The sequence below is a fragment of the Chiroxiphia lanceolata genome, chromosome 14 (genome assembly GCF_009829145.1).
Source record: "Chiroxiphia lanceolata isolate bChiLan1 chromosome 14, bChiLan1.pri, whole genome shotgun sequence".
NCBI classification, from domain to species: Eukaryota; Metazoa; Chordata; class Aves; order Passeriformes; family Pipridae; genus Chiroxiphia; species Chiroxiphia lanceolata.
In genome coordinates, this window is record NC_045650.1 from 12,006,510 (window position 1) to 12,028,299 (window position 21,790).

A 21,790-nucleotide genomic window follows, 5' to 3' on the forward strand; every position below is an offset into this window, starting at 1 on the left:
TGGCTGACAGCTGCAGGCTTTATTCAGGCTCTGTTAAACCAGGATCTTCAGAGTCTGCACGCAAGCCTGACTTGTGGGAGTTTCTATTGAATGTGTAGGCTCACGTAGCCTACTCTCTAGCAAAGTACATTCCTAAAGAAGCCAAAATCTTGATGCTAACATCACTTTTAAGCCTCTCATGTTTTTAGGTATTGAATCTAAAAGAAATGGAATGAATCAGTGACTGTTATAAATATCTTTAGTGCTTCATACAATCTCAGTTGCATGTGCCGTAAATGATACCAAGGTATTTTGTTGTGTGGTTGAACTAAATCAGCAGTTTGGTATTTGTCTCATGTAAGTTCCTAGCTTATTTCACATTTGCAGTATTTTTAAACTCAACTAAAATTTTATTTTTCATAATAATCCCATTGGCAAAAAAGCATGGATTACTTTGGGTATATCTTGGAGGAAAATGAAGATGTGCTGTTAATCAGAGAGACATGCTTACTTTTTTTATGTGGGAACTGGGCCAACAGTTCTACCTCTACTTTGAAGTTCACCAAGATAGGAATAATATTGCAAACTCTAAGCTGTATTCAGTTTCTGGCTAAATTTTGTGTTCTCAGCACATACTTCTGAACTGCACTTTGTTGAATTTGAGTGTGAGGCTCAGCAAAGATCAATCCTTCTCTTCTTTTCCTTTGAAGAGGAAATATCTGGAAAGGGGCCATCAACTGCTGTAAATGGGACCTTGATCTCATTCTTTGTTAGGCTGTTGGGAAAATGTTCCTCAGATTCAGTGACCAAAATGCAAGCAGTGCTCTGTTATGTCAGTGATCAGGCTGGTCTGGAATTGTAATTTATTCCCACTGAGGAATGTTTCCAAGCTGAAAGTGATTGCCAGTTGTAGCAATAGCAAGTGAAAAGAAAATCAACAAATTATTTATTTATCATTGCCCTTCCTTAGCTGTGAGTGTTTAAGTAGCTGAAGTGCAGCCCCTCAGAGCTCATGTTTAGCTACGGGAGGTGTGCCAGTGAGACTGTGGAAGAGGCTCCTTCTGCCAGTGTGTTATTCCTGAATTACACAGTACACCCTCAGATAAAAGTGCAAAGGACTATCTGCCCATGGATCAGAGTTTGAAGGTGCATGTTGGGCAGTGATGCACTCCCGTTGCATTCTGCCTCTTGGAGAAATTGGGATTTCATTTTGTTGTACAAAAGAAGCAAATAAGTGTTATTTTTGTCCTATACACTGGGCTCTGGAAAGCTCTTTGAACAACTTTCTCAGTGATAGCTAGCCAGTACCTTGTCATGAGTTAATTTAGAGTTACAACCTGCTTTTTTGAGAATGTTACCCTATACTTCCAGGCTTTGTAGTTGTTCTTGGTGCCTTCTAGAACATTTAGTGATGCAGTTTCACTAATCCGTTTTCTCTGATTACCTCAGTAAGTGGATTACAAGGTTTTTCCATCACTGTAGATCTTGATAGTTTCACAAAATGTGTTTTATATTGTTTTTTATATGAGTGCTAAACAAAAGTACTGTATTTTCATCTAAGGAAGAGAACTTCCTCTACTTTGCAGAGTCAGAGAAGCTGTGTCTTAAATGATCTTTCCATCATTCCATAGTGAGGGATGTGATGTCAATGATTTTGTGGCTTCATCCCCCAGACTGGATGACTTGTGTTCTAGGTGAGGATGAGAAACTCACTGTAGGAGGTTCCATAGCCTGAGCAGTTTTTAACTCTGGTATGATGCATTTGTGCTTTTTCAGTTAAAGCCACTGAAACACACTTTTTTCTGCTCAGCAGCCTTAAGGATTTGTTTTCTGCACAAATTAAGATGACTGTTTTTTCTGAAGTTGTACTTTTTATTAAAGTGGTAGTGAAGAAGGGAAGACTTTGTTCAATGATTTTATATTATGGTGCACAGGAAATGGTACATTGAGACAGTGGTTAATTTTGTCTAGTTAAGGCTAGAATTGAGATGTTGAGAATAGTCCTTCCTTGCACCCTCCTACTGGCTGTTATTCATAGCAGGAAACAGCACTCAACCTTTTTTGAAAATTAACTGTCACTCAGGTGTCGATTCACACCACGGCTTATTCCATCAACAGCCTTTAATTGGTATTTTTGTAATTCATGTAAAGTTACTGGTACACCATTTATCTGTATTTGAGAGCCTTGTTTTGTATTTCTGATTATAATCACACTGTGCTGATCTGAACAAATTATGCCAGTGTTGAGACAAGAGAGTCAAAGTTGGCCACAGGCTTCTGAATGCATATAAATTTCTTTTGTTGGAGCAAAGAGAGGAGGAGTGGATCTCTGACTCAGCTCCCCTCTCTCTCTGCTGACAAACTGTGAGCTTGCACCTGGGGAAGTGCTATGGGAGGGAAAAATGAAGGCCAAAGTCATCGTGTTTGTGAAGCCTTGCCAGAACTTGTGGGGAAATTCCACCTAAGATAATGTCAAAGATACCTCAAAAAGTGAGAGGAGAAGAAGGATTGATAAAAGATGACATTTCAAGAGTAGCACCACAGTCACGTATGATGGAAGTGTTAGATGGGGCAGTGGGAACAAAATCGTGTTTCTGAGACTTGAGTAAGACTGTCATTCATCTTGGTTAGAACAAATTCAGAAAAATGCCAAGTGAGGGGTAGAAATAGCAAGCAAGAAGTGTATTAGAGAGGAAATGAAATGGAAGACCAAAGTCTAGTTAAAGGTTAGAAGCTTTAAAATGGGAACGACTGAATCATGCTTGTGTTCTAAGAGGAGAGACTAGGAAATGCCAGGAACAGCGGAAAGGAACTGCAAGGAAGGAGGAAAGAAGGGATAGAAAATAGAAGTTGAAGTGTGATGAGTAAAGATGATGAGCACCTCTCTCAACAGGGGTGAGAGGAGTGACTGAGGGGAAGAGAAGGGGCAAGCTAAGAGGGGAGATAATGTATGTAGTTCAACGTGGAGGGGGGAGAGAGAAGATCCCGAGCGAGGAAATGACACCAGAGCTAGCTCAGCTGAGTTGCTGCCATGAGTACATTTGTCTTACGCTCCTCTATCACACTCCCCACTCTTTCCTCAAAACTGCACTGTTTTGTAACACTTCTGTGTTGTATTATGTTGTTATAAAGTGACTTCTACTGATGTAATGGGTTGTCTCTATAGCTTTCCTTCTCTTGGCCCAGTTTGATGACCAATCAAAGCTCCAGTTTTCCTGTCATTTGATCAAGAAGAGAGAGGAGGGGGCTGGTGACATTTTTGTACTTGGTAGACTTTGTCCTTTCTAATGGTGCATCAGAGTGTCATGCCCCAGTCTGCTCTGATGAGGCATATGCAAATGAGTACCAGGAACAGGGCAGGGTGTCATAGAACATAAGAAGAGTGAAAATTATACATTTTTTCGTTTTATATTTGGTGGTGCTCTGGCATGAAAAGTAAGGGAAATACTTTGGATGTGAGTAAGACAACGTTTCTCATACTTGTCTGCTGGTGAGGTTGCTGCCTCCTTTTCCCTGCTGCCATTTTTCTCCCTCTTGCATTCATTGCTGTGCTCCTGCCTCAGCCTCTTTCTGCTGCTGACAGTAGTATTTTGGTAGAAAGCTTTGACTTTTAGATTCATACATGCATTTTTTTTTCTTTTTTTTTCTAACAAAGGAATTACGTATTAAGAAAAAAAAAAATCAATATGTGGGTTCAGCAATTCTGCTCAGAAGACCTGCAGTTTGTACCTGCCTGATGCCCTCATTCTCTCATAGGCTGGGTTCTCTGTGGTATTTGGTTCTTTGCCATGCACCACACAAGGTACCCAGAGGTGCATGAGATGCAGTTGTATCAAGAAGCATCTGTCAGTAGGAAGTGAGAGGCATTTTTGAACTTTCCAATTTTATCTCTGATGTATTGCAAATCCCATCCCAAGAACAGACTTCTACTTCCTGCTTTATTCAACACAGGCCTCTGTCCAGGGAGACAGTGTTTTTAGTATCCATTGGCAAACTTACATGGTCATGGCCAGTGTAGTTTGATCTTCTCCCAGACACAAGTGCAAAGATTTCTTTTCTGACACAAGAAGAGTGAGTTTGTCTAAGGAAGTGCTTTTACCACTTTCTGAAGTGCTTTTATTTTCCTTAAACCTCTAACATCCAAATTTATTTATTTATTTATTTAGGCTGGGAGGCCTGGTGAAGCTTGGAGCTGTGTGTGGGGGTGTTTCCCTGAAGGAGCTGCCAGTGAAATAGATACAGCTGAGCTGACTGCAGCACTTCTTGCTAGAGCACACCTGTCAAGAGGATGAATGAACAGCATGGTAAGGATGCAGTATATCCTCAGTTTAAGAAAGAAAACAGCTCTCTGTGGTCAATCTAGAACTGAAAGTGTCAGCCTCAGAGTACACTGTGTTAATCCATGGTTTCACGATCACAATACATTCTGATTAGTATTGCTGTGGAAGAGTCTACTAAAGCAAATTCCAGAGCACTTCTGTTATCTTAAAATGAGAGCCTTGGGGACTTAAAACTGAGCTGATCACTCTGAGCTGTGCTGTGTAAACTTGTGCATGTCCAGTATGCTTGAAAATGAATTAATTTGCATGAAAGGAAGAGTATCTATGTCCATATCTAATAAATATCTCTTTTCCCAAGAATTTTGAAAGTTGCAAAATCCTCAGGTCAAGCCATGCTTGATCCCAACTGTGCTCTAAAACACTGTTCAGGCTGGTAAGGGCAGCAAAACCATCTTCCAAGTGGGCACTCATTGGTACCAAGTTTCTGTGTATTGCAATTTAACTAAACTGAATATCCATTGTGGGAGAATCGTGTGTGTTTTATTTCATTTCCACTGAATAATGAATATAGGCTGTTACTGATTACATTAATATGTAATTATTACCATGAGAATCTAATCCCCTGAAACCATTGGTCACTTGGTGTATGTTCATTTAGCTACAAATGCTTTTCGTTTTCCATTTGTATTTTATCATTTAATTGCTTTACTCCATTCAACATCACCCTTTTTTGATCTCCTGTTAATCATTATTTGGAATGAGAATTAGCCCTTAAGCAAACAGTGCCCCAAATCTATCTTGCTTCTTTGTGTGTAGTGATGACCTTGTGTTGGAACAGAAAAAAAACAATTAGCTATCGCTTTAGATTTATAAAAATTCTCTAATTGTATTTGAAAATTGCAGCTGAAAAAGAATCTTAACATTTATTCGTATTGTAAATCAACAGGACCTCAGACTCTACAAAGTCCTGATCTTCTGAAAGTGTAATGGAAATCTTTCTTTAAAAATGAAGTCCACATCTCATTTCCTGAAAGAGAACTGTCTGTGATACACTTACGAAATCAGGTAGCTCTGCAATGTCCCCCTGACCTGTGTATTTGTTTTTCTTCCATAGGAGTCTTAAATGTGAGGGTGAGGAGGTGTCAGGGTTGTCCAGAGTCCTTTGGAGAAGGCCAACACGTGCACAGCTGGTGCTTGGTGCCTGCTTCAGAGAGGCAGTGCTGTTCCTCTCAGTAGAATGGCATTTTCTTCTCTGAACTGAACTGGGTTTGTAAGCCCTTGATGTTTACACTTTTTTGTCTAAAATTAATGAGCATCCACCCCCTTAAAAATCTCATTAAAGTTTGGTTTTGGCAGGTTGCCTCCCAGAGTCTTGACAACGCTTAGGGTGCTGATGATCTGATCGAAGTGTCTTCTCATTCCCTCCTCCTTCCCCATCTGTTTGTATCCACCTCTTGTGTTACAAAAATAAACTGTTTGGGGTAGGAACTGGTTTTTCTCCTTTTGCTTGGTGCAATGCTGTCTGGTGCACAACTCCTCTGCAGTATGATTTAGCCTCTGCTGGTCGCTGCTACCCTGCCTCCTCTAGCCAAGCAAGTTCCTTGAGCAGCTCCCTGCTGCAACACAGGATAGTGCAAGTGATTGTCCTGCTTACCTGTGTGTAACCTGCATCTCAACCCATGCATCTGTAGCAATAACTCTGACAACTTGCTTAAAATCAGAGGTTGAAGCAGAAGGAGTACTGAGAAGGTGAACAAAGGTATGGAAGATTAGAGGCTCTGGGTCTTGTAGGTCTGGTCCCTGCTCTTCAGTATAATCTGCACTGCTACTGAGTCGTGAAGGGGGGAGTGACAGGAAGCTTGTGCACTGTAAATATGAAAATGTAGTTGTATTTTAAGAAATTCTAAGATACTTCCTAAAATGCTGCTCTTTGTCTTCTGATTTACCATGATCTGAGATGATGGAAGGAACAAAGGAAGGAAACTGGAAGCTCAAACAGCCTACACTAGCAAACGCTGTACTTATGTGCCTTTGAATATGTTAAAGCTAGGATTCATTAAACAGAGCTTGCAACTATCATTTAAAAATGCCTCCTCTAAACAAACAAGAAACAGTATAGCCAAATGCAAGTAAGATAAACTATAAATCAGTGGTTCTTCGCTAACCCTTCATTAAGGATGTCTGTAAGGATGTCTGCAAGCAGTTTTACAACAGACTACATAGTCATGTCTATTCAGTGGGCTTTAAGAAACTGGGGAGATTGTTGTTGTTTAGGAATATCAAAGAACTTTTGTAGTTATTATATAGCTTTGGTGAACAAATCATTAATCATCTTAAAAATAACTGGGGGCAGATAAAATAATAAAGTGCCCCTGGGATGTGTTTCTGTTTTATCAGCCAAGAGTTATAAGTAAAAGGCAGAAATGGTGCTTCTAGCTAGTTTTATTTAAAACAGCAAGAATGAAGGAAAAATTATCAGGATGGGAAACACATTAAATCATGGCAAGTAAATTCCTTTCATCTTGAGTATGGCTGCTGACTGTCAATAACTGAGATTAATGCTGCAGGAAACAAAGCAGAAATGTTAAATATAATGACATTTAAAGAAGAGCAATAACCAGTTTATTAAAGGGAAGTGTTTTGAACTCTGTGAGGCTGGCAAATGGAATTTCAGAAGCATTTAAGATACTTTGGCCTCATCTAAATCATCATAGGAGTAAATTGAAAAATATCCTGTAAATGAGATCTGGTGTCTCTTTGTATTATCTCCTCTAAGGGATATACATACTCCTAATTTTTAAAAAGGACTCAAATGTCCTGATGAGCCTGAAATTCTGTATCCACAAAAATTGCCACTTTGACAACTTTCTTGTGTGAACACACTGAAATAGGTGCTGCTTTAGCAGTGCATATTCCATTAACAATGAAACTGAGCTGAGTGTTCTGTCCCACAGCTTTCTCCCTTCCCCAAATTTGATTGTAGCTCTGACAATGTTCAGTACTGCTGTTCATGGTGAAGTATGCAGCTGGGCTCTGAACTGGCAGCCAGGGAGAGTGTGCAACAGTTTTTGGTTCAGTCTCTGTTTTGGTCAGTGGTGTGTCTGCAATGTGGTGTCTCTCCCTTTCAGTGAATTACATTCTTACAAGTCCTGCAAAAATTATCTTTAGGACTTCTAAGGCTCATTGCCTTGGGAAACCTAGCCAAAATTGTCTCATGGTCTAGTGACCTTGGCAAAGACAAAAGGCCTCTTAGTGGGGGAGCTGGAAGGAATTTCACCTGGAAGAGCTCAGTTGGCAGAGATGCTGGTTAGAGGCTGTGGATGATGATCTCTGTCGTTCAGGGTTCTCCAAGAGTTAAATGCATCCTGCTCTATAAATTTCTGTGGAACCCTATGGATGGAAGGGCCCATCTATGTAGAGAAGGTGATTGTAGAGGGACCTTTGGTCTGTGACTGTGCTCTTGAAGGGGAGAACTCTAATGATCTGATTGAGTACACTGTCATTTGCCACTCCTACCACCTTCCCCTTTTTGCTTGAATGTTGCATTTACTCCAGTAATTACTTCTCTATTAATGTGACCAGTTTCTGTCACCATCCCAACTGTGCATGTCAGTCTCTTTGATGTGTACCTGTTTCTTTTAATGAATTAGTTCCAAGACTAGATATTCCTTGTGATCATCTTACCTGTCCTTCTGTATAACAGACCATGCAGCTTCCCTGAAACGACTCAGTGATAAGAGGGAGGTATTTCTCTCTAATGTTCATTTAATTGGGTGGAATGAATAGTCTTTTAGTCCATCAATATTTCAGAAGAAAGCCCACCCAAACCTACAATTAACTGAGAGCAATAAACATTTTGGGAATAGAAAGGTAAAACAAATAGATTCAAATAGACTTTTGAAGTTCATTTGTAAAAGTAACTAATTTCTCTGGCAATTTCTAGTTTTTACAGACACAAGTCTTAGAGGGACACTTGGCCTTTTTTCCTGCCTAATGCATGAGTAGCTCCTGTTAATATAAACAGGATGTCTTTAGTAAGGCTCCTGCGTGGCTGTGGATACGTCTGTCAGCAGTGCAGAGCTGCACAGGGTACCTCCACAGGCAGTTTGGGCCACCCTGTTAATCATGGGAGCTGACTTCATACTGTTTAGAGTACAAAATGAAGTTTGCCATTGTAGTACCTTGTTGAGAATGAGTTGCATCAAACGGTATGAAAGCTGTTTCCTCTTAAGGGCAGCGTGAAATTCTGCTCCTGTCAGAGACGAGAAGGTGTTCAGATGTGAGTGGGGCCAAGGACTACTGATGCATAATGGAAGGTGGCCCTTGAACGTGCTCGTTTGGGAGCAGCTTTCATGATGATGTAGTAATTAGTCCTCTAAGAGGAACATATTCACAGGCATTTAACAGCAGCTGAAGAAACAGCAGCAACAGAGGGGATCAAAGAGAAATGGCATCAAGGCTGATGGCAAAGAGGGTGGTAGCTGGAGTAAGTACTATTGACCTTAGATCTGAAGAACGTAGATGATGGTTTCTCTGGAGCAGGCAACATACCCATTATGTTGTTTAGTAGCTCTCCTTTTTCCTTGACGATAATGAATCTCTGCATCTCTAATAGAATTTATAATTAGACACAACAAAAGCTTGAGTGAAGAAATTATTTCAGCCTAGTACAGTGTGAGAGAAGAGTTTACATGTCTCTGCTCTTTGGAGGCTCTGTAACCTGCTCCAGGGAACCAGAGGCTTAACTGCATTCAGGGACTTGGGACTGGACGCCCTTGCTTCAAGGCCCCTTTGTTAATTAAGGAACTAGAATTGCTTTGTACCATGTCTAACAGTATTGCTTACAGGATATGGATCTGTTTGTTGATCTTATCTGCATAACTATGAGCTGAGGGGGGGAATGAACAGTGCTGGAGACTGCTGGTGGCTTTTCATGGATGCAGACTCTCTGTGGCCTTGCTGTTGGAATGGGTCATGGACATGGCTCAAACTCAAACCAAGACCAGCTACACGACCTAAGCAACTGCTTTCTTTATTTTGTAAAACTGGCACTCAGTAAACTTATATAGCCTCCATTTTTCATAGGAAGAACTCCAAGAGTGATGTGGGAAGTGCCACATGAGATGGGCTCTGCAAGTGCAATATCCCTGTAGCACACGGTAGATGAATGGAATTTTCCTGGTTATGGTGTGTAAGAAAACATGGACAGTGGTGTGCAGCCAGGGTGGTGCTTTGCTTTTTCCTGTGCTGGAGAGCCACTGGTAAAACACAAAAGTCGATGTAGTGTTGGGGGTTATTTTGCTCTTTGGCTTTGGATCCTTATTTTATGATATGCCAGAATTTGATGTTTCACATGACATAAATGGGTCTTTGTTGGTCTTTGGAAGGTTGCTTTATCGATCCAGCATTTACAGATGTGAACATCAAGTTCACTGGCTTCTGCTTATCAACATTCTGTGTGCATCTGGACTTCTAACTTTTTGCAGATAATAAATGTTTCTAATACTATCTGTACTGCTGTGTTTGTATTGACTTAAATGCCTCTTCTTACCAATTCAAGTACAGCAGTATGTGGATTTAGAGGAAGAAATGTTTCACTGAATGGATTATCAAAAACCGAGAGGAAAAAGTAGTTTTCCAGATGACTTGATCCTGCTATGTATATCACTAAAAATATCAGAGTTCCTAAGCAAATGGATGCAAGGTTCTGGGTGATGTAGGCTGAATAAAGTCTGTCTGGACTGATGCTCTGTTGAGTATGAAGGCATCTGAGTGAAAATGCAGCAAATGGGAGAACACTCTTAGTAGGGGGGAGAGATTGTTTTGGTTGTGACGTGGTACTTTATAGGGTGGGTAAAAAGCATTGGCTGATTTTTGGCTTGCACTGCCAGTAGGTACATTCTGTACAACTGCAGCAAGGTAGAGATTTTAGGATAAATTGAGCTGAGCCCAGGTCTATGGAACTGTATAGTATACCTCTGCTTCCTATTACAGCCATGAATGAAGATTTGCAATAATATTTCACCTAGGCTTTTAGACGAATGAGTGTTTACTTAGCAGTAACACTGAAAGAATACAGAACTGCTTTTCCTTATTTGATGAAATGCCACATGAATGCATTTCCCTTCTGCATTTCACTCCGAAGCAAAATGGCTGCGTCAAAAAGACTTTCCCCATTCTGAATCTCAGTGTTTTTTGGTTGGGTTTTTTTTTTTAGAAAAGCAGAGTAATAATGTTTACAAACTGGGCTATTGAGAAAATATGAGAAAATAGTATATAATATAAAAAGTACTCAAAATTAATTTAAAAGTGTTATCTTCAAATTGGGTACACCTCTTTTGTTTTGGAGGAGATTTTTGGGAATTTGGTGATGTTCTCAGTGCTTGAAGTATTGGTTTTCAGTAATCTATGTTGGGAGATTAGTTGGAGAACACATAATTTTCCATAATCATAAGAGACAAGAGATTTGAATAGTGACCTCAGACTCCCTGGGTCACTCACAACTTAAATTAATGTCTGTTGGTTTGCTGGTTGGGTTTTCTTTAATCTTCTCTTCAAGATGGTTAAGAACACCATAAGGCTAGCTAGTAGGAGTTTTCTCGTCTGTTGAATCTCACAAGGATTAATGAAGAGGAAATGGGAGCTTTTGTTGTAGAAACTGAGTGAATCTTATGGCCTTTATAGGAAACTATTTGTTGATTTAGTAGAAATTGTGTTTCACTAGCTGGGTAATTCATCAGTATCAGACACCAGTAGTACTGTATGTGCTGCAATCAATTTTGTGTGAGGTACAGAGCCCACTGGAAATCTTATGCTTTAAAATATCTTTCTGGATATGATAGAGAAGAATCAAGTGATTACCCTAAACTGAAGCAAACAAACATGCTAAGACATGTCAAGCTTTATCAATCAAAGCTATTTAATAAAAAAACCCCATATGCATTGGCCATTTTTATTCGTGTTGGCAAAAAAATTCTGAAAAACTGCTCGGGAAAATTTTTATCATGTTGGGCTTCTCAGACAGTAAGGTTGTAGATGGAAAATGTCATGAGCACTATTAACTGGAAACAGTTGATATGCTAGTAGATGATGTATGAGTGCACAGGGCCATGATGGTCAGCACACAGCCCAGAACAGGCCTGGCCTGGCTGGTGCTGAGAGATGAAAGGTTATGAGTCCTGGGATTCTTCTCCCCCCCTGCTTCTAGAAAGGCTGTGGGAGGGTGTCCCTGTAGCCACCGACAGCTGGGGGACTATTGCTGGACATGCCACAAAGGGGCATAAAATATGAACCAAGACACAAATATTGGGGGCGAGTGATGAGGAGTCGGAGACAGTGATTATATCCAGTAGTGAAGAGAACTACCTGCAGCTTTAAATCCTGGTGATATTTGGGTACATGAAAGCTCTCATTAAGCTTGGTGGGACTGTGAATGAGAAGGGGCTTATGGATGACAGTATGACTGTCTTTGCCCCTCAGGTTTTAATTCTCTTAAAAAGAAATCCAGTTTCTGAAATCTTTTCCCCTCAGACCTTGCTTTATGTGTATGTACAGAGGAAACTAAAGACCTATTAGTGAAAAAGAATTTCATTCCATGTTAAGTCGGGCCTCCATATACACATTCCCCCTATTTTATAACTGGTCAAGCTGAGCCATTCACAGGAAGAACTGCTTCGAGCTGAATGCCTAGGGCATAAAAATTACCCACAGTTGGAAGTTAATAATATCATGTAATAAGGCAAACTAATGTTTGTGCTAACAAAAAAGTATTGATTTAACTCTTTGCAACGTATTGTTGGAATCCTCATATTTAGATTCTTGCTAAAGGTTCACTGAGACACATCAACTTCCCATTAACCACACAGTCATTGCTGGCTTGAGTTTCTGCAGACAGCAATTTTGCAGTGAGTGGGCTTCAGAGCTTATAAAAAACCTGATGTTAGTCACGCTTGTGGTAGTATTAGAGAATATTTATTAGGACTGTCATTTCTAAAGCAAAAGCATGTAACAGGGGGCACAGTGTCCTGGTGATGGTCTGTGACTCAGCGCATGAAGCCTGTGCCAGGCTGGCTGGCACCAAACTTCTGGGGTAAAAACTTTTTGTGAAAGCATATGTGTAATTAGGATTATTTCATTTTCAAGAAAGAAATTGTGTGTGGATGTTCAGGAGTATTGCACATTAGAAGATTAATTAGTCCCTACTTCTTATTTAAAGGTGAACACCCAACTGACATGGATGCCCATAAGCATTGTACTGCTCTGAAAACTCTAAGTCAAGGGAGAGATTGAACTGCAGTCTTGTGGTATTCCTGGTGGTTAGAGCATGTTGATGAACATAAAGGATTGCTCTGGGTTAATTCTAAAATTTGTCTTCCATACTTTCTTGTTATTTTTTTCCCTACAGGGGAAAAATTAACCCCATTCTGTCTGTCAGAGGGAATCCACAAATTTGTATTCAGAAAGCATCTCCTGGTTTATAGCTGCTTACACAAGTCAACCTTTTTATAATAGCCCCCACTAAACTGAGTGTCAGTATTTTCCCTTCGTTGTCATACCTGTGGTATGGAATGCACTGGAGGAGCACTGGGAAACTACAGGGTCCCTTTCTACTGCAGCCCAGATGTTGGGAGCCTTCAGTGCTGCTGCTTTCCCAGCAGAGAGGGCCTGCAGCCAGCAAGTCACTGTGCTGCCAGGAACTGCAGTGGAGAAGACCAAAATGAACCGAGGAGACAGAGAGGCTTGTTTGTAGTATGCCACAGTTTATTGCTTATTTATTGTCCAAATCTTTAAAGATGGGCTAATGGAGAAGGGGAACTAATCCTGTGGGTGTTGAATCTCTTCTGATAGCGAGAAGCGTGAGCGTAAAATTGCAGCAAAGCAGGACGACCTCTGAAAATTTTCCTTGGAGTAAGCTTTCTTCCCCCTTGCTGTGCAAAACAACTAGAACATTTCCATTATAACCATGCTCTTCACCCAAGTTAATCGCTTTGTATCAGGGACTGACTTTCCTGAGTAGCCTTCCTCGGAAGAGAGAAAGAGAATGAAAATTTTGCATGCTTTAAACTCTACCTTGCTCTTTTTTGTGTCAGTAGGAGATAAAGGAGATAAAGATGGAAATGCCATATGAAAAAAAATGGAATAAGTAAACACACTACTGGATATGCCCCAGAAAATTTAAATTGATATTACATATATAGTTTTATGTTTATTCTTTTGCTTAACGAGAGATGGATCTCCTTTTAAATACCACAGTTTCAGAACATACAGAAATTATGTGATGATAATGTTCTTAATATCACAATTATCAGAGGGCTGGAGCACTTCTCCTGTGAAGCCAGTCTGGGAGAGCTGGGGTTGTTCAATCTGTAGAAGAGAAGGCTCCAGCAAGACTTCAGAGCACCTTCCAGTACCTAAAGGAGCTACCAGAAATCTGGAGAAGGATTTTTTACAGGGACATGTAGTTATAGGACAAGGGGTAATGTTTTTAAACTGACAGAGTAGATTACTTTAGATTAGAAAGTAAGAAGAAATTCTTTCCTGTGAGCTGGTGAGGCACTGGCACAGGTTGCCCAGAGAAGCTGGGTCTGCCCCATCCCTGTAAATGTTCAATGCCAGGCTGGATGGGGCCCTGAGCAACCTGGTCTAGTGGAAGGTGTCCCTGCCCATAGCAGGGGAATTTGGGAGTCAATGATCTTTAAGGTCCTTTCCAACCCAAAGAATTTTGTGATTCTATGAATTATTCTTAATATCACATGACTGTTGTTCCAGATCCAAATATTTCTTTCTCTGGTTTATTGTAAGGATTCCTGAAATCCCTTAATCTGCAGCTGGTAATCTCTCCCAAACACATTGCTTCTGTCTGCTGTTAAAGGATTGAACAGAATTTGTATCCAGGAAGAAGTATTTAGGGGGTTGTTTTTCTGAGGTTCAACCTTCCAAAATTTGAAAGGATTGGGTGTCCATAGTCAAAAGGAAAGGCTATAATCAGAGGGGGGAATTGAAGATAGGAGGAGAAACTGTTGGCACTTCTTGTTTTTAAAAGTGTTTGTAGTCTAGCCATATGCTTGTTACTCTCTTCCCAACTTTGTTCCATTTAAATGTTTTCAGTTTGTAAGAACTGGCTTATGTTGTGGTTGCTGGAGGAGTAAGTGCAGGCTGTGAACAGAAGGGGAGAGAAAGTTTTGAGCAAAAGCTTTGGGACAGCTGGGCCACTGCAGAGGCCGACTGTCTTGGTTTGGTTTTACTTACTATGATTTTTTTTTTTTCTACAAAACAACTGGCAGTAAATTCAAGAGCTAAGGAAGGTTCTAGTCCCTCACAAAACAAAACAAAAAAATCCTACACTTCTGAGAAGGAATCATATTTTGGTCTGAATCCATTGTATGTTGAATGATAAATCTCATTCTTTATTACCTTATGGTGGCACCAGCCACAAATTTGAGCTACATTTGTAGACTGAATGAGGGTTCTGAAATGGCACCGAGAGCCAATTTGTTTTTCTTCCTGTGAACCAGCACCAGTAAAATAATAGAACAGATTGTTTGAAAGATGCTTGTGCATCTTGAGACCTTCAGTCATTGATCTTCAGAATGTATTATACATCTTTTTGTTTCAGAATTTCTTCCCAACTTTGGGTTTTTTTTTGAATTTATTTAATTTACTGTCATTGAGCAATGTTCTTCCTAAACTGGAACTAGCTGAAGTCTGAAGTAAGAGCTTCACTCTCTTTTTCCCTTGAGCATTAAGCCTCAATAAGAGTTAGACTATAATATTGGCAACCAGAATACAGAGGAACTTGCATTATCATCAGCTGTCATTCTGATCTGACAATACCGTATTATATTCTCAATACATACTTTTGTGAGCAAACAATGAGTGGCATAAATGACTGTGCTGGTCTGACATGGGGAATTTGACTTGTCAGTTAGAGAAGAATAAGGCAAAACTGGAATACATGGCCGAAATATTTAGCATAAAACTACTTGTGCTCCTCCTCTGCAGAAGGAAGAAGAAAGCTGAGAGGGAAGAGAGAGGCATATATTTAACAGATGGAAGAGGCTGCCTAATTGTGCTACCTCTGTCAGCACTGTTGTCTTCTGATAAATGAAGTGCCCTGCATTTGCTGCACAGCTGTGGATACTGAAGGAGAAACTGGAAATGTGTGTTGTTCAACAAAAAAGCAAAGATTATTTGTCTGAGCTCTTCACTTATCGCGTGGCTCCAATATGTGTGGTGGCAGGGCTGCTGGGTGAATGATTGGGGTTACATTCTTCTGGAGTAGACCCTCTTACAGGCTCTGACCTTCCTCGGCTCAGTGCCTAGAAAGCAGTGTATTCCAGCAGAATGGAGCCTCATGAAAGATACATTGCCAGCCACAAAGGAATTTGGCCTTATTTAATATAGTCTCAGCAGAAATATAACCGATTTACTTGCAGGGCTCAGTTCCTTTAGAGTGACTTGGGCTGAAATACACGACAATTTAGTGTACTTTAAAAAAAAGTGTCGTTCAATCAACTTTAAATATGGAAAAAATTCTTTTTAGTATGCAGCAGTCACTAGAAGCATGACTGTAATTGTGTTCAGTTGAAAATCTCCAGAGGCAGAGTAATTTACCTTCAATATCACTTTATTATAGCTTTCTTCTAACTGACCTTCGTGAACTGATATCAGTTAGGCAGTACTTCAGCCTTTCTAACTGTGCCAGAATATATTTTTCTAGTGTATAAAGTGTTTTTTAAAGATCTGTGTATGTACTCTAGTATAATGTTATGTGGAATGAGACTGATTGTTGCCATTGGAAGCTTGTATCAGGTTTGTGACCCCAAATAAAGTAGAATGTAGATAATAGCTGTAAACACGACTGTAGCATCTTTGAATTAAAGTTCCTATCTGGTTGTAAAGTTTACAGGTGCTTCAGAGAGATGTTTTAATTACAGGAGAGTTGTTTCAGAATCATCTTATATGTGATAGAATAATGCTTGGAGGTGCAGCAGAGATCAGAGCTTTTCTGGTGTAGCTGCAGTGCAGACTCAATAAAAATTTAAAAAGCCAAGAGAAACATGAGTGATAAAAAGGAACTAGGGAAAACTGGTTTACGAGTGGGAAAGCTGTGGCAAGTTGACCAAATCACTGATTGAACCTAAACTGGATTCTTAATATGGCACTTTCAAAATAACATAGTTCTTCTCTGGAGAAGAACTTTCTGAAAAGCAAACTTTAAAACACTACTTTTTTTTCTTTATCAGAAGAGGGTTTTTAATATGTCTCTGTAATTTATCATAATTGGACAGTCTGAAATGAAAAATACAATTCTGTATTAGAAATTACGTGTTTCTTTCTCTGTAGCACACCCTGTCCAGAAATGTTCTTGGGGATGGTGCTTCTCATACGTGGATCACTAACTAAGCATTCAAGGCACTCTGACCTAATCCAGTTTCATCAAATTAAATTAAATAGAAATCACAAAATAACTGGCTTTACAGATCATCTCACCTCGGTCATTTTGTACTTGTGTTGGTGGAATTAAATACTACAGTAGACAAAATGATTACTTGTAAGGTAAGAGAAAATTTAACGTCATGTCAGCGAAATAACTGCTTTTGAAATTGAAGGGAGCCAGGAAGACCATAGTGAAGGCAAATTCTTTAAGGATAAGTTGTGAAATGCATTTAGAATTCAAGATCTGTGAAAATAAAAGTAACATCCATAGGACCTCTGCTGCCTGTCAGAAAACAGAAAGTAGAGGGGTGATAGGGTTCTAAGTTCATTAGAAACGGGATCTTTGATTGAAGGCCTATAGTGCTGGTTGCATGCATCTTTGGGTATTTGTTCTTTCTTGTTTAGCAGAGACAAAGGGGGGCAAAAGACGAATCTGCCAATGTTAAAATGAAAATTAAGTCAAGCAGGTTCGAAAAGACCCTTTTGCACCACAGAATCTTTTGTAGCATTGCTGTTGTTGCTGTTGTCTGAGCCTTCAGGGCTGCGAGCCTCAGCCTTGGTTTTGAGATATGTTTTTTGAAGACAAGCTCTGAGCTAATTAATGATTTGGTAGCACCTGCCTTGCATTGCAGATTCAAAATCTTGGAGAAGGGAAGGTGGTGCAGTGTTTGCCTGTGGAGCTGCAGTGCTGACAGCAGACCTGCAGATGTACAGCACCAGCACAGCAGCTTCCTCAGCTCCTCATCCTGGTCTTTGCTAGTAAGACAGACTCCTTTTCCTTCCTGTACCCCATGTTAGCAAAACTGCAGTTATTGGACTTTGCAAGTAGAACCACTTCTTAGAGAGGAGATTGTAGATTACTATAGTTAAGATGACTTTGCTAAAAAGTGAGAGTTTAGACACACCCTCATCAGTCTTGCTGTGATGACTTAATGTGTTAGTCCAGCTCACACTTCCCTAACTTTCCATGCCACCTCTTTGCCAGAAGTTCTCAGGCTACCTTGGAACAAGTGAGATAAAAAAAGCAAGTGCCCCCTCCTGGCCCCCAGGGAAGCTGGAATGTGTTGGCTTGAACTCAGCCCCTGAGGGGTGTGAGCTGAGCACCAGCTTTGCCCTCGGTGGGTCGAGTGCACTGGTGTGTCCCCCCGGAGCGAGCTGGGGGCTGGCAGGGGCTGGAGGGATGCTGGCGGTAGGCAGAGGGCAGCAGGAGGCTGGCAGTGCTTTGGGCCACCACAGCTGTTCAGCAGGTGAATGGTGTCACAGCAGGCTCTAAGAAGTTTGCATTTCCTTCAAAAATTTCTGCAGTGAACAAATGTGGTGTACTCGGTATTGCTGGCGTCCCCTTTAATGGGAGTAGCTTTTGGTGTCATTTGCCATATGGAAAGTGTTAGTCCTTTCTTAACCATGATTATTCTTTTATATAGCCTTGATCCTTTAATCTCCTTCTGCCATTCTTGCCAGATAATGTAAAGTTCATTATGGAAGTTTTGTTTATAAAATTAATGTTCTTGCAGAGAGTGCACTTTTAAGACTGAGAGAGAAAGTTTTCAGGATAGTTGCATTTTCTTATAATTTTGTGTGTGCTGCATTACCTTGAAAAATTCATAGGCATTGTATGGAAGGTTTCTTATTTAAAAATATGATCATTGCAAGTGATTTTTGGTTCTTTTCTATGAAGAAAAATATATCCTTTTATTGTGCAAAGACAGAATGACTACTGAAATTTGTGCTTTCCTCTGTGTTTAGTTTTGAAACACCATTTAGTATTTATACCTCTTATTTTTGCTGCATATTAAAATAAATCAGACAGTAAAATTAGACTTCATTTTCTTTGAGAAGAACCAGTGGTCCATGCATTCTTATAGAGCCTGGAGGAATTTATGATAGTTTATCAGCTGGTGAATCTGAATCAATAATTTAGTTGTCAACTGCCTCTTTAGAAATCAAAATTTGTTGTTGATATACCAAAAAAATGTTACAGTTTTCTTTATTAAGAGAACTTTACAGTTGTACAGCAATTTTCACTTAAGGACCTCAAACCATTTTAATGAAGTATAAAAAAAAATCGTCTTCCATTTCTTGCAAGTGAAAAAGCTGAAAAGTATAGTGATGAAGTGCCAGGGTAGAGAACCCGTATTTATATTCAGACGTGCAGAGGACCATTCCCAGCCCTGCAACCATCTGGTGTGCAGTGCCCCATGTCCATGATACTAAATTTACTGAAATAGGGAGCTGCTCAAAACTGTTTCTTGGAAGTTGTAGCTTGAGGCAAGGACCATTCTAAACGTTGTTTAGAAATGGGGGGCAGAGGGGGTGAGTGGCAGGATTTGAAGATGTGTAACACAACACTTACATGGGACTGTTACTATTGTTGCCCTATTTTTCCTGTGATCTCTGACCCCCCAGGTTTCCCTGTTGGGTGCTGATGTGCTACTGTCAGTGGGAGGGACCAAGTGAGTTGAGCCTGAGTCTGTGGAGCTCAGTCCCAGCAGTGTCCTTAGTGCTGCCCAGGGAATGCCATGGAAGGGAAGGAGCTGGCTAATGCAGCTGTGCTTGCACCTCCTCAGGGTCTGGCCCCGGATCTATAATTGCAGGAGAATTTTCCTTTCCAGCTGAGCTGAACAGCAGAGCAGAGATGAATGGGAACCATAAGTGTGAGGATTTCACGGGGGCCACATCAGAGCCTGCTGCAGGCCGGCCTTTCTATTAGGAGGGTGTGATTTGTGACATTTCATAACGCTATTTTCATCTATTTTGAAAATGATCAGAAACTAAATTTTCGTGTGGGGAACACAGATTCATTTTATAAAGATGGTCTCTTTTTCCTTTTTCCTGTTTATTTATTTATTTATTTAAAGAGGGAGAGAGCGCGAGCTTTACAGATCACAATAAATCATAGTGACTGGTGATAACAAAATATTTGTTAGGATGAAACTCTGTTATATTTGATTGGACATTAATCATCATCTTTGTGTGCTGTGGATGTGGTTTCCATGTAAATTGTTCACCAGAAAATACATAGTTGGTGTTGAAAATTAAGTGACACTTTAAATGGTAACATATTCCCTTTGAAGTAATAAAGATGGATGACTCTTCTCATTATGACTACTGGGATCTGAATGAGAAATATTTTGAGAATTGACAAGTAGCAGAGGTTAGAACTGCAGTCAATGGTAACTGGCAATATATGTGTTTTCACTGAAATTTTCAGTTTATGTGGCATGGATCCATCCTGATCTTAGAGAACATTTACTAAAGAATTCCTCCTGTTTGCAAGAAGGAGCAAACCAGCAGTGATTGTAGTAGGAATAACTTGGGCACCTCCTCAATGGTTTGGATAAACTCACAGTGAGATCTGACATTTTTGTGATTTTCTGTGAATTAAAACTGTTGTGCTTGTACTGGACAATGACACTCTGTGAGCAAGTGAGGTGAGGCACAGGAGCCAGGAATGTTTTGCTTCAGAGACTAGATGGCCTTTTTATGTCCTTCCCCTGTCACTGCCAGAATCTTACAGGTTCTCTTCACCTACTTGTGATGCTCAGCTGTAAATACCATCTGCTCTGTTAAATAGCTGTCCTTCTAGGAACAAAAGGGAGTGAAATGCAGCCTTGAAGCTGACATATCTGTATTTTGTAGAAATTAAGCAAGTTATGTTCCAGCATTGGCTGAATATTTCTTAAAAGGTAGCACCCTCTGTGGGGTTTTGCAAAACACTGGCAGGGTTTTGTGTAGCCCAGTGCCTTGCACTGCTCTCATGTCTGCTGTGGCAGGGCCCGTTCCTGCTGCCTTCCCCAAGACCCTGCTAATGACAGGACTGCAGCAGCAGCACAATGAATTACCCCAGGCACGTGTCTCCTCTTCCCCTTTTCCCTTCTTTGACAGTAGTTCAGCAATAAAATAAACTCTTGCCATGTTTCAGGACCATGTCTGTCTGCCCCAAACCTTTTTGGGTTGGTCTATGCTTTCCAGAGCCTTTCTAGAACAGTCCTCTTTTCTTTCCTTGCTCTCTTTCTCCTCCTTTCATAGTTAGTATTTCTTTCATTGGTTTAAAAGCATTACACAGCTCTATATGCAACTTATTTGTGTCCCATCATTTTACTGGCATTCATTTGTGAAGCTTCATTCTTCCTCATACATTGGCTTGATTTTGGTCTGGTTTTCCTTTCAGGGGAGTTTATTTGGAAGCGGTTTCCCTGGCACAGAGTGTGTGTAAAGCCCCACAGCAATGACTCTGGCCATGCATGTTGTGGCCATGCAGGGATGGACAGCACACCAGTAGCTCTGCCAGAGCTGTTTGCTATTAACCCTGGTGCAGTTGTATTAATGCAATTAAATTCTGACTTAAGTATGTTGGGATATTAGTGCAAAACCACTTGTAGATAGACTTTGTTGTTTGGCACTTTGAAGCATTTGACATGGAAAGGGGTTTACGTTTTCCCCATTCCTGATACGTATGTTCTGTGGGGTTTCCTCCTTCCCCCTTGACATTTGGATCTGTACTGATCACACTCTTTATTTCTATTACCTTTTTTTTTTACTTTTCACATCGAAGGGCTCCTCATAACTTTCATTTTGCAAATTAAACTGGCTTGGTGCACTTCTTTGACCTTTTCAATATTCTGTAATTAGATTGGCTGCAATTCCTTGTTTCTTCCTGTTTACAGTCTGACTAGCCTCTGGGAAGGGATGGAATGCCCATTTGCTCAAAATATAAAATACTGCAAAGGTCAAAGCATAGTATAAAGCTGCATTTTGCTTACTGTATCAATATTTTGAAGAGATGCTGGTGGAACATGAAGCATTCCACTTGTTCATGTATTGTCATGGAGGTTTCCTGGAATTTCTTCAAAGCACATCCCCTTAATGCATAAAATTTCTTACCTCAGCTATGGCATAACTTGGCATTGCAATCTCCTGCATTCTGTAGGCCTCTGTTAGAAGCTTCTTCTAATGGAGCTTTAAAATCCTCTTGACACAGACATTCTTGCAAATGATTGCAGCTTTTGAAGTTAAGGGCCTATGATATTTTAAATTGAAAAATCAGTGCTGTGGGGTTTTTTTATCTGTTTTATTTATAGGCTTGCTTCACT

The 21,790-nt window shown here is 40.3% G+C and overlaps 1 protein-coding gene across 1 annotated transcript in view; it reads left to right on the forward strand.

Annotated features, from left to right (window-relative positions):
- The window catches only part of GRIA3 (glutamate ionotropic receptor AMPA type subunit 3), a 602,976-nt gene that overhangs the window by 264,490 nt on the left and 316,696 nt on the right, over positions 1-21,790 (forward strand). The window contains exon 3 of the mRNA XM_032702135.1: positions 4,146-4,283. The gene's annotated coding sequence lies outside the window, so the exon portion shown is untranslated. The remainder of the gene's footprint in view (positions 1-4,145; positions 4,284-21,790) is intronic.